Below are 7956 nucleotides of genomic sequence, written 5' to 3'. Positions count from 1 at the left end.
GTGTTTGACTCACTGCACTCGCCTTTCAACAGGCTGCCTTAGACTTAGAAAGTGATGTCCATTTACTTACGATCGGTTCTACACAACATGAACAAGCTAAATGGTTAGGTCAATTGTTCCAACTAGTTTTGAGCAGGTTCTCTGCTCACATCGATTTAGATTTAGATTTTATTGTCACGTGTCTTCAAGCACAATAATACAGGAGTACACTGAAAAGTGCACAGCATCGCCATTCTCTGGCACCATCTTAATATGCAAAAGACAGGATTAAAAACAGAAGCAGAAATAAAGGAAACAGCAAGAAGAAAACGAAACACCCAGATCACTCCCCCACCACCAGCGAAGCAAAGCCACAAAATCCATCCCTCAGTCTGTGCCCCGAGTCTCCTCATTGAACACTGGAACACCACCACCTCCGCCCAGCAGGTACCCGGGCCCAGCCACGGCCTGGAGTCGCACCACTGCCACCGGGCACATTGTTGCCATTCTTCCGCACTATTTGCCTCCACTGACGTCATCGCCACCGTGATTCCACACGGCTCCTGGGACCGCCATTTTAGCAAGGAACCCACCGCTGCCGACACCCTGGGAAGGAACCGCTCCCTCTGCTGCCGATACTCTGGGGATGACCGCTACCACCACTGCCGACACTCCGAGAAGGAGCTGCTCCCGCCGCTGCTGCTGTAAAAGGAGAAAAAGAAGGAGCAAAAATAAAAGGAGAAAAAAGAAAGAAGGCAAACTCAAGCGGACGAGCGTCGAGCTCAGGGCTTGGGCCCAAATGCTGCTACTCCGCTGCCACCATCTCCACTCCGGAGACAGGGAATGGTGAAGGATTCCTTCATACATGTGAGGAGCGCTTGCTTATCAATGAAAGTGATGTATCTCTGTGTTTATTTGATGTTGCTAGCTTAGTCTCCAATGTGCCACTTAAGGAAATCATAGACACCTGCATTGCAGTACGACATCATGATGATCTAGATCCACAACCATTGTGTGAATCAGTATTGGGTTGAACTTATGAGGTCAGCAATTTGAATTGAATTGAATTAGCTTTATTGTTACATGCACTCACATGAGTACAGTGAAAAGTTTACAAGTTGCCACTTAGGTGCCATCTTAGATACAAGGGTACCTAGGTACAGATTCGTAAATACAAGTTCTTAAGAAGAAAAAATGAAAAAGAAAGACATGAAAGATCCAGCATTGTAGATTGCAGGAATAAATTAGAAAATGGAGAAATAAATGTTCAGAACAATGGTCCTTCCAACATAGTCCATGCTGGCACTAGCCTCCAGTCAACACTGGGCCTTGACTCCAGACCACTCTGGGCTTTACCTCAAGGTTCTTGAAGCTGGGAGATCACTCTGGAATCACCTCACAACCAGAAGTCCACACTGAGGCAATTTGAATTCAGTTTTACCAACACCATGTCTGCCCAAATGGATGCTGTTGCCATGAAATCCCTACTAGGTGTAGAGCTGTCAAATATCTGTTTTGGATTCCATGAGAAGTGTGTGTTCAACATGTCTTTGAAGGAATGACACCCACCTTCCTACTCCTAATGTATTTCCAATATGTTCCAGGCTTTGAATGTGTAGCTATGTGTAAGAATTTCCTGACATGATTTATTCGGCATCATCCTGTGCTCAAATTCAAAATTGAACATTGAAATGAGCACTGTTTCCTCAATGTCCTAGTTGTAAAATTATCCAGTAGTTCTCTGCCGCTGTCAATCATCAACTTATTTTTACTGGTCAATATATGCATTGGGATTCCTATAGTTACACACGGTATAAAATTGGCTTTATTGGCAACCTTGTAAATAGGGCCCAAGCCATTTGTTGACTGTGCAAGCTTGATGATAAAATAGGGAGCATCAAAGCCATCCTGCAGATAATGGTAATTCTGATCAGGTGATTTCTTGCTGTGTATTGCACAAACACATGAAAGGGGCTAAGATGGTCACTCTTGGTCCTGAAAAGTGCCCAGTCTACCTCAGATTACCCTGGAAAGGTAAAGTCTCTGAAAAGTTTAAGCAAAAGTTGCAGATGTTTCATGTTGCTGCCTCCAGTGACAAGATGAGTGGTATTTTCCACTAACAGGTTGCTGCCATCAAGCCAAAAGATGCCCTGTCTACCACATGTATGTGATATATGAATTTCACTGCTGCTGTGATGCCAAGTATGTCGGTTATAGATCCCAAAGACTGGCAGATTATATTAAACAGTGTTCGTGACAAGCAAGGCGCTGACCATACCCAACCAGACAGTGCTTGCAAAACCTATAACACAGTATCCAACATGCAATGTGATTCTGCAGTTGGACAGATTTGCTATATAATCCCGAATGTGTGAAGAATTACAGTGACAACCAGTTTGGGACTGTCAGTTGAGGTCAAAGTTTGGTGTGCTTGCATGTGTTGGAAGTTACACATATTAAGTTATACGATGCTGGTCTTTGCAGACAGAAAAAGCATGTGCACACATTGACAGCACTCAGGGAAATGCTCTGACCAATCAAAGACAACCTGCCCAGTTTAATATCTTAAAATGCCTGGCACCAGTTAATAATCATTAATTTCTGCATTATCCATAGCATTGTCTTTATCAAGAGACCACTTGCCAATCAATCAGCACTCTCCTCTCATTCAATACAAATGTTGGTGTTCCCGTTCATTGGTAGTCTTGTGAAATATCCTGATGAGTGCAAAACAAAAAGCTTTGACAAAATGTGTCTTTTTCAGCAGTACTCAAGTTCTGTATTATTAAATAACTACTTGTTTACCAATCTTATGAATTGTATTGTTGGCCGTCCTTTTCTTGGGTGCAGTCACTGTGGTGGAAATGCATTCTTACAGGAGGTGAAATAAAAGCAATCACATTAGTAGCCTGTTTCACACAGCAACTTCTATTACTTTCATCAATGTCAACAGAAAGTAACATTGGACAAAATGTAAAAGGAACAACTGATCTGATCAAATTAGCTTCCCAACAGGTTAAAAGTAACCACCTGTGCATGAGGTTTCTGCCTGTTATGGCAATAAAGAAAATTCACCTGCTTTAGTACAGTTTTCTTTACCTTTCTCAGATGAAGAAAGAAGATAAACATTCAGACAAAAACAAGTTGTACTGATGCTGAGAGATAGTAGGAACTGCAGATGCTGGAAAATCTGACATAACAAGGTGTAGAGCTGGATGAACACAGCAGGCCAAGCAGCATCATAGGAGCAGGAAGGCTGACGTTTCGGGCCTAGACCCTTCATCAGAACTGTTTAAATGAACCATTTCAATGAAATCTGTAGAGAAAGCTGCATAACATTAAAAATATCCAACTCCATACTTTTCTATTGAACTAAATAAATTGTTATCTGCACTAGCACGAAGAAATATGCCATTAAACTTCAAACTTATTTAGGGAAGTTATTTTCAGAACAATGTTATCATTGTGAGGAATCGGAAATAAGTTCCAAATAATCTTAGACAAATATGCTTATCATTATTCTGGTTTCTCTTGTTCCCTTGAATCACTTGACTCCAATCTCTTGCCATTATTTTTCTTTCGTCTAACCATAGATAGTGTCTCTCTTTATTCAATTCACCTTGAAAGAAGCAAAACTTCTTAACTCCTTGTTTGCAAATTTGAAGCCATCACATCAATTAGACTCCCTCTGGGATAAAATTAATCATGTGTGCAGGAGAAAGAAGGACCCAGAGACAGTCACTCGCATCTAAACAAGTGAAAAAAAGAGAGAAGAGAACACAGGGGATATGGAGAACACAGAAAATGGTTGTGTGAGAAAGTTAAGGTGGTGGGAGATAAAAAGCAGGGGCAGGAAACCCCTTCAACCTGCTTCTATCTCTCAGAGCAGAGGTGTGAGGCATTGAGGAAAACAGCTAAATTATTGGTGGCATTTCATCTGGATCTCTTCTGATTGACCGAGTGGTTTAATTCAGCACTCTTTATTACAGCCAAAGACTGCAGTTAAGAAATTCACTTTTAAAATGTTTAACATGCAAGTTAATTCATTAAATAAAGTTGAGATGGCTAGGCAAGTGATGTGTTGCAGCTAAAGTACATGGGTGCTGGTGGATTCTGCTGTGATCCATGGTGACAATGTCTACAGTGAGTGTTGGCTGCTCAGTGAATTTTGGCTCAAAGATGCTGAACTGATGTCTGAACTGTTGACACTGTGACAGATCAGGGAGGGGGCAGAGTTACCCGGATTCCTTGTTTCAGGAACTAGTCAGACCCTTTAGATTAAATGTAAGTTGTGTCACACAAGCTGGGGAATTAGTAAATAAGCTGTGGCAGACTGTTAAGTAGATATCATAACAGTGTCATGAGCCACCACCCTTGTCTAAGGTTTCATTAAAATGCTAGTGATTGACACACAACGAGGAACAGATCGGAGGCTTTCTCACTTGTAGATATCCAATCTCTCCTGTCACTTTGGTAATCTGCTCTCCAAAGAAGGTCAGGAAACTTATGGAAGGCATCTCCATTCACTTCCCCCTTTACCATCTGGGCATGATCATGCTTATAGTGCATTTTTCTCTCCTGCAGAAGGAGAGAGGCATTAATAGCCATCAGCATGGGTATATGAGCATTGTTCATCAATCCCCAGAGCTCCACATCATCATGTGAGTTATGGTTAAGAACCATACAGTCCAGGGAAGATGGTGTTAAAATGTTCTAAATGAGCAATGGTTCAGTGTCATCAAAGAGCTACAGTTGATACAAAACAATAAAGCTTTTCATCTGTACATGTTTGAGATACCTGTGAAATGTTCATTCTGAAGCTAGTTTTCGTGGTTGTGCCTTTGTCTCCTGTAAGCTTTTAGCAAAACGCCATCAGACGTGTGTTTTCTCCTGGTTGTGGATAAAAGTCAGTGAGCTGATGCTACCTGAGCTGCTAAGTGTTGTGACTCCTTTCACGTTTGAACTATGAAGCCTGTCAAATGGGTGAGAGGCAGTACCATTGTGGTGTCCAGAGCACGCCAGGTCAGAGGTAGTTAAGTGATGGACATCGATTGCACGAGGCATCAGATGAGACACAGTGCACTCAATCTCCTGTGGGACAGCCCTCAAACATACAGTGCAAACTCATATTCAAAGGGGGAAATGAATCATTGAATAGATAGTGGTATCTACCTAGGCGTTGTGCAGAGGGTCATTTGTCCTCTGGTGGCACTGGAGGTAGTCAGCCTTCCATGAGTGCTGACCTTCCACAGGCTACCTTTGACAGTCAGTATTGCCTGCGGTTACTGTCCCTTCTCCCCAGGACAGCAGAACTTCTCAGGAGGCATCATTAAAGTGGCTCTGCTTTTGTGCCTGGTCTCTGACATTTCCAGGGTGGATTGAGGAGACATGCAGAAGTTGAGTGTTGCCCCCTAGCTGCGTTCTGAGTGCCTTTAAAATATGGTGCCTGGAGGTTGGAGTCCAGTTGGCATGGCAGAGAATTTGCTGCCTGATTGCCTGCATACTTCTGTATTTTACTCATGTAAACATTTGCAATGAATGAGAAGAATGTAATCACGAGAGAAAATTTGACCCGCCCCAGATCAAAAGTACTTTTGGACATGTCTCCACAATAAATCGCAAAAATGAAGAATCTGCCCAAGGTGATATAAATGCTCATTCCATGTATATTATTTGTTGAAGTAAGTGTGACCTCTAGTGGACACCTCGGCACAACAGAACTGATAGTTCTCCAAGATTTTACGAGAAAAGTTTAATAAGGTTATCCTTCCACAGTAAAGTTAAATAACTTAAATTTTGAGTTTTCGTGTCTTTAATATTACATAATAACCCTAACCTTCAAATAAGATGCAAGCAACAGTTTGTTTTAATTAAATTGTGTGCAAGCTCAACTGTATAAACAATTTGTGCAGCCTCTATTTGCATTGAAGGAAGTGGGTATCGAGGCTGATTTAAACCTTCCTGAGTGCTCTGAGAGTACATGTAACAACTAAGTGGCTTGCTTGTCTATTTAAGAGGGCAGATAAAAGTCAACCGTGCAGGATTGGACTCAAACCAAACAGGTTTTCCTCCCCTAAACAACATTTGTGAATAACTTTGATCTCTCTGACATGTTCATCATGACTAATATTGCTGACTGGCATCTTTTTCCAGGGAGTGATTTCAGGATGAGTGAGGTTAGGATCTGAAATACAATCCCCAACATGGCAGTGGAAGTTGATAAGTTTTCCCTCTTGAACTGGAATTAAATAAGCACATGAAGATAAAACAATGTTAAAGGTTGTGGAGGAAGGGCAGGTAATGAGCAGCTCTTGCAGAGGTTCAGCCCCAAGGCCAGAGTAGCCTCCTTCTGAGGGACAGGAATGGTTATTGGATGTTTCGGGGTATAGATGTTTCAAAAGAAATAGGGAGGGAGGTAAAAGAGGTTGGGGAGTGGCATTGCTGGTCAGGGATGGTATCACAGCTGCAGAAAGGGAGGTCGTGAAGGAGGGTTTGTCCACTGAGCCAGTGTGGGTGGAAGTCAGAAACAGGAAAGGAGCAGTCACTTTATTGGGAGTTTTCTATAGACCCCCCAATAGCAACAGAGACACTGAGGAACAGATTGGGAGACAGATTGTGGAAAGGTGCAGAAGTAATAGGGTTGTTGCCATGGGTGACTTCAACTTCCTTAGTATAGACAGGAATCTCCTAAGTGCAAATAGTTTGGATGGAGAAGATTTTGTCAGGTGTGTCCAGGAAGGATTTCTGACTCAATATGTAGATAGGCCGACTAGAGGGGAGGCCATATTGGATTTGGTGCTTGGCAACGAACCAGGCCAGGTGTCAGATCTCTCGGTGGAAGAGCATTTCAGTGATAGTGATCACAACTCCCTGACCTTTACTATAGTCATGGAGAGGGAAAGGAGCAGACGGTCTGGGAAAGTATTTAATTGGAGGAGGGGAAATTACAATGCTAATAGGCAAGAACTGTGGAGCATAAATTGGGATCAGATGTTCTCAGGGAAATGCACAACAAAAATATGGAGGTTGTTTAGGGAGCAGTTGCTACAGGTATTGGATAGGTTTGTCCCACTGAGGTGAGGAAGAGATGGTAAGGTGAAGGAACCTTGGATAACACGATACTTAAGGTTGAGGAAGCAAGGATCAGACAGGGCTGTAGAGGTCTACAAGGTAGCCAGGAAGGAATTGAAGAATGGACTTAGGAGAGCTAGAAGGGGGTATGAAGAAACCTTGGCAGGTAGGATCAAGGAAAACCCCCGGGCTTTCTATGCTTATGTGAGGAACAAGAGGATGGCCAGAGTGAGGGTAGGGCCAATCAGGGATAGTGGAGGGAACTTGTGCACGGAGTCAGAGGAGGTAGGTTAAATCCTTAATGAATACTTCACTTCAGTATTCACCAGCGAGAGGGACCTTGATGTTTGTGAGGACAGCATGAAACAGGCAGATATGCTTGAACAGGTTGTTGTTAGGAGGGAGGATGTGCTAGAAATTTTGAAAAACATGAGGATAGATATACCCAAGGTTGCTACAGGAAGTGAGGGAAGAGATTGCTGCCCCTTTGGCAATGATCTTTGCGTTCTCACTGTCCATTGGAGTGTGCCAGAAGATTGGAGGGTAGCAAATGTCATTCCCTTGCTCAAGAAAGGGAATAGGGATAATCCTGGGAACTACAGACCGGTCAGTCTTACTTCTGTGGTGGGCAAATTATTGGAGAGGATTCTGAGGGATAGTATTTATGATTATTTGGAAAAGCACAGTTTGATTAGAAATAGTCAGCATGACTTTGTGAGGGGCAGGTCATGCCTTAGAAGCCTTATTGAATTCTTTGAGGATGTGACAAAACACATTGATGAAGGCAGTGGATGTGGTGTTATATGGATTTTAGCAAGGCATTTGCTAAGGTTCCCCATGGTAGGCTCATTCAAAAAGTAAGGAGGCATGGGATTCAGGGAAATTTGGCTGTCTGGATACAAAACT

General features: G+C 42.7%; 1 long non-coding RNA gene across 1 annotated transcript; it reads left to right on the top strand.

The window, feature by feature from the left end:
* The first annotated feature begins 664 nt into the window (after positions 1–664).
* On the top strand, positions 665–3336 carry LOC125485369. Its single transcript, XR_007264120.1, has 2 exons — positions 665–846; positions 3088–3336. It is a non-coding gene; the product is annotated as an uncharacterized LOC125485369 (long non-coding RNA).
* The last annotated feature ends 4620 nt before the right edge of the window (positions 3337–7956 follow it).

Source organism: Rhincodon typus, chromosome 18, assembly GCF_021869965.1.
Source record: "Rhincodon typus isolate 14 chromosome 18, sRhiTyp1.1, whole genome shotgun sequence".
Classification (NCBI taxonomy): Eukaryota; Metazoa; Chordata; class Chondrichthyes; order Orectolobiformes; family Rhincodontidae; genus Rhincodon; species Rhincodon typus.
This window is presented reverse-complemented; position numbering and strand designations above follow the sequence as displayed.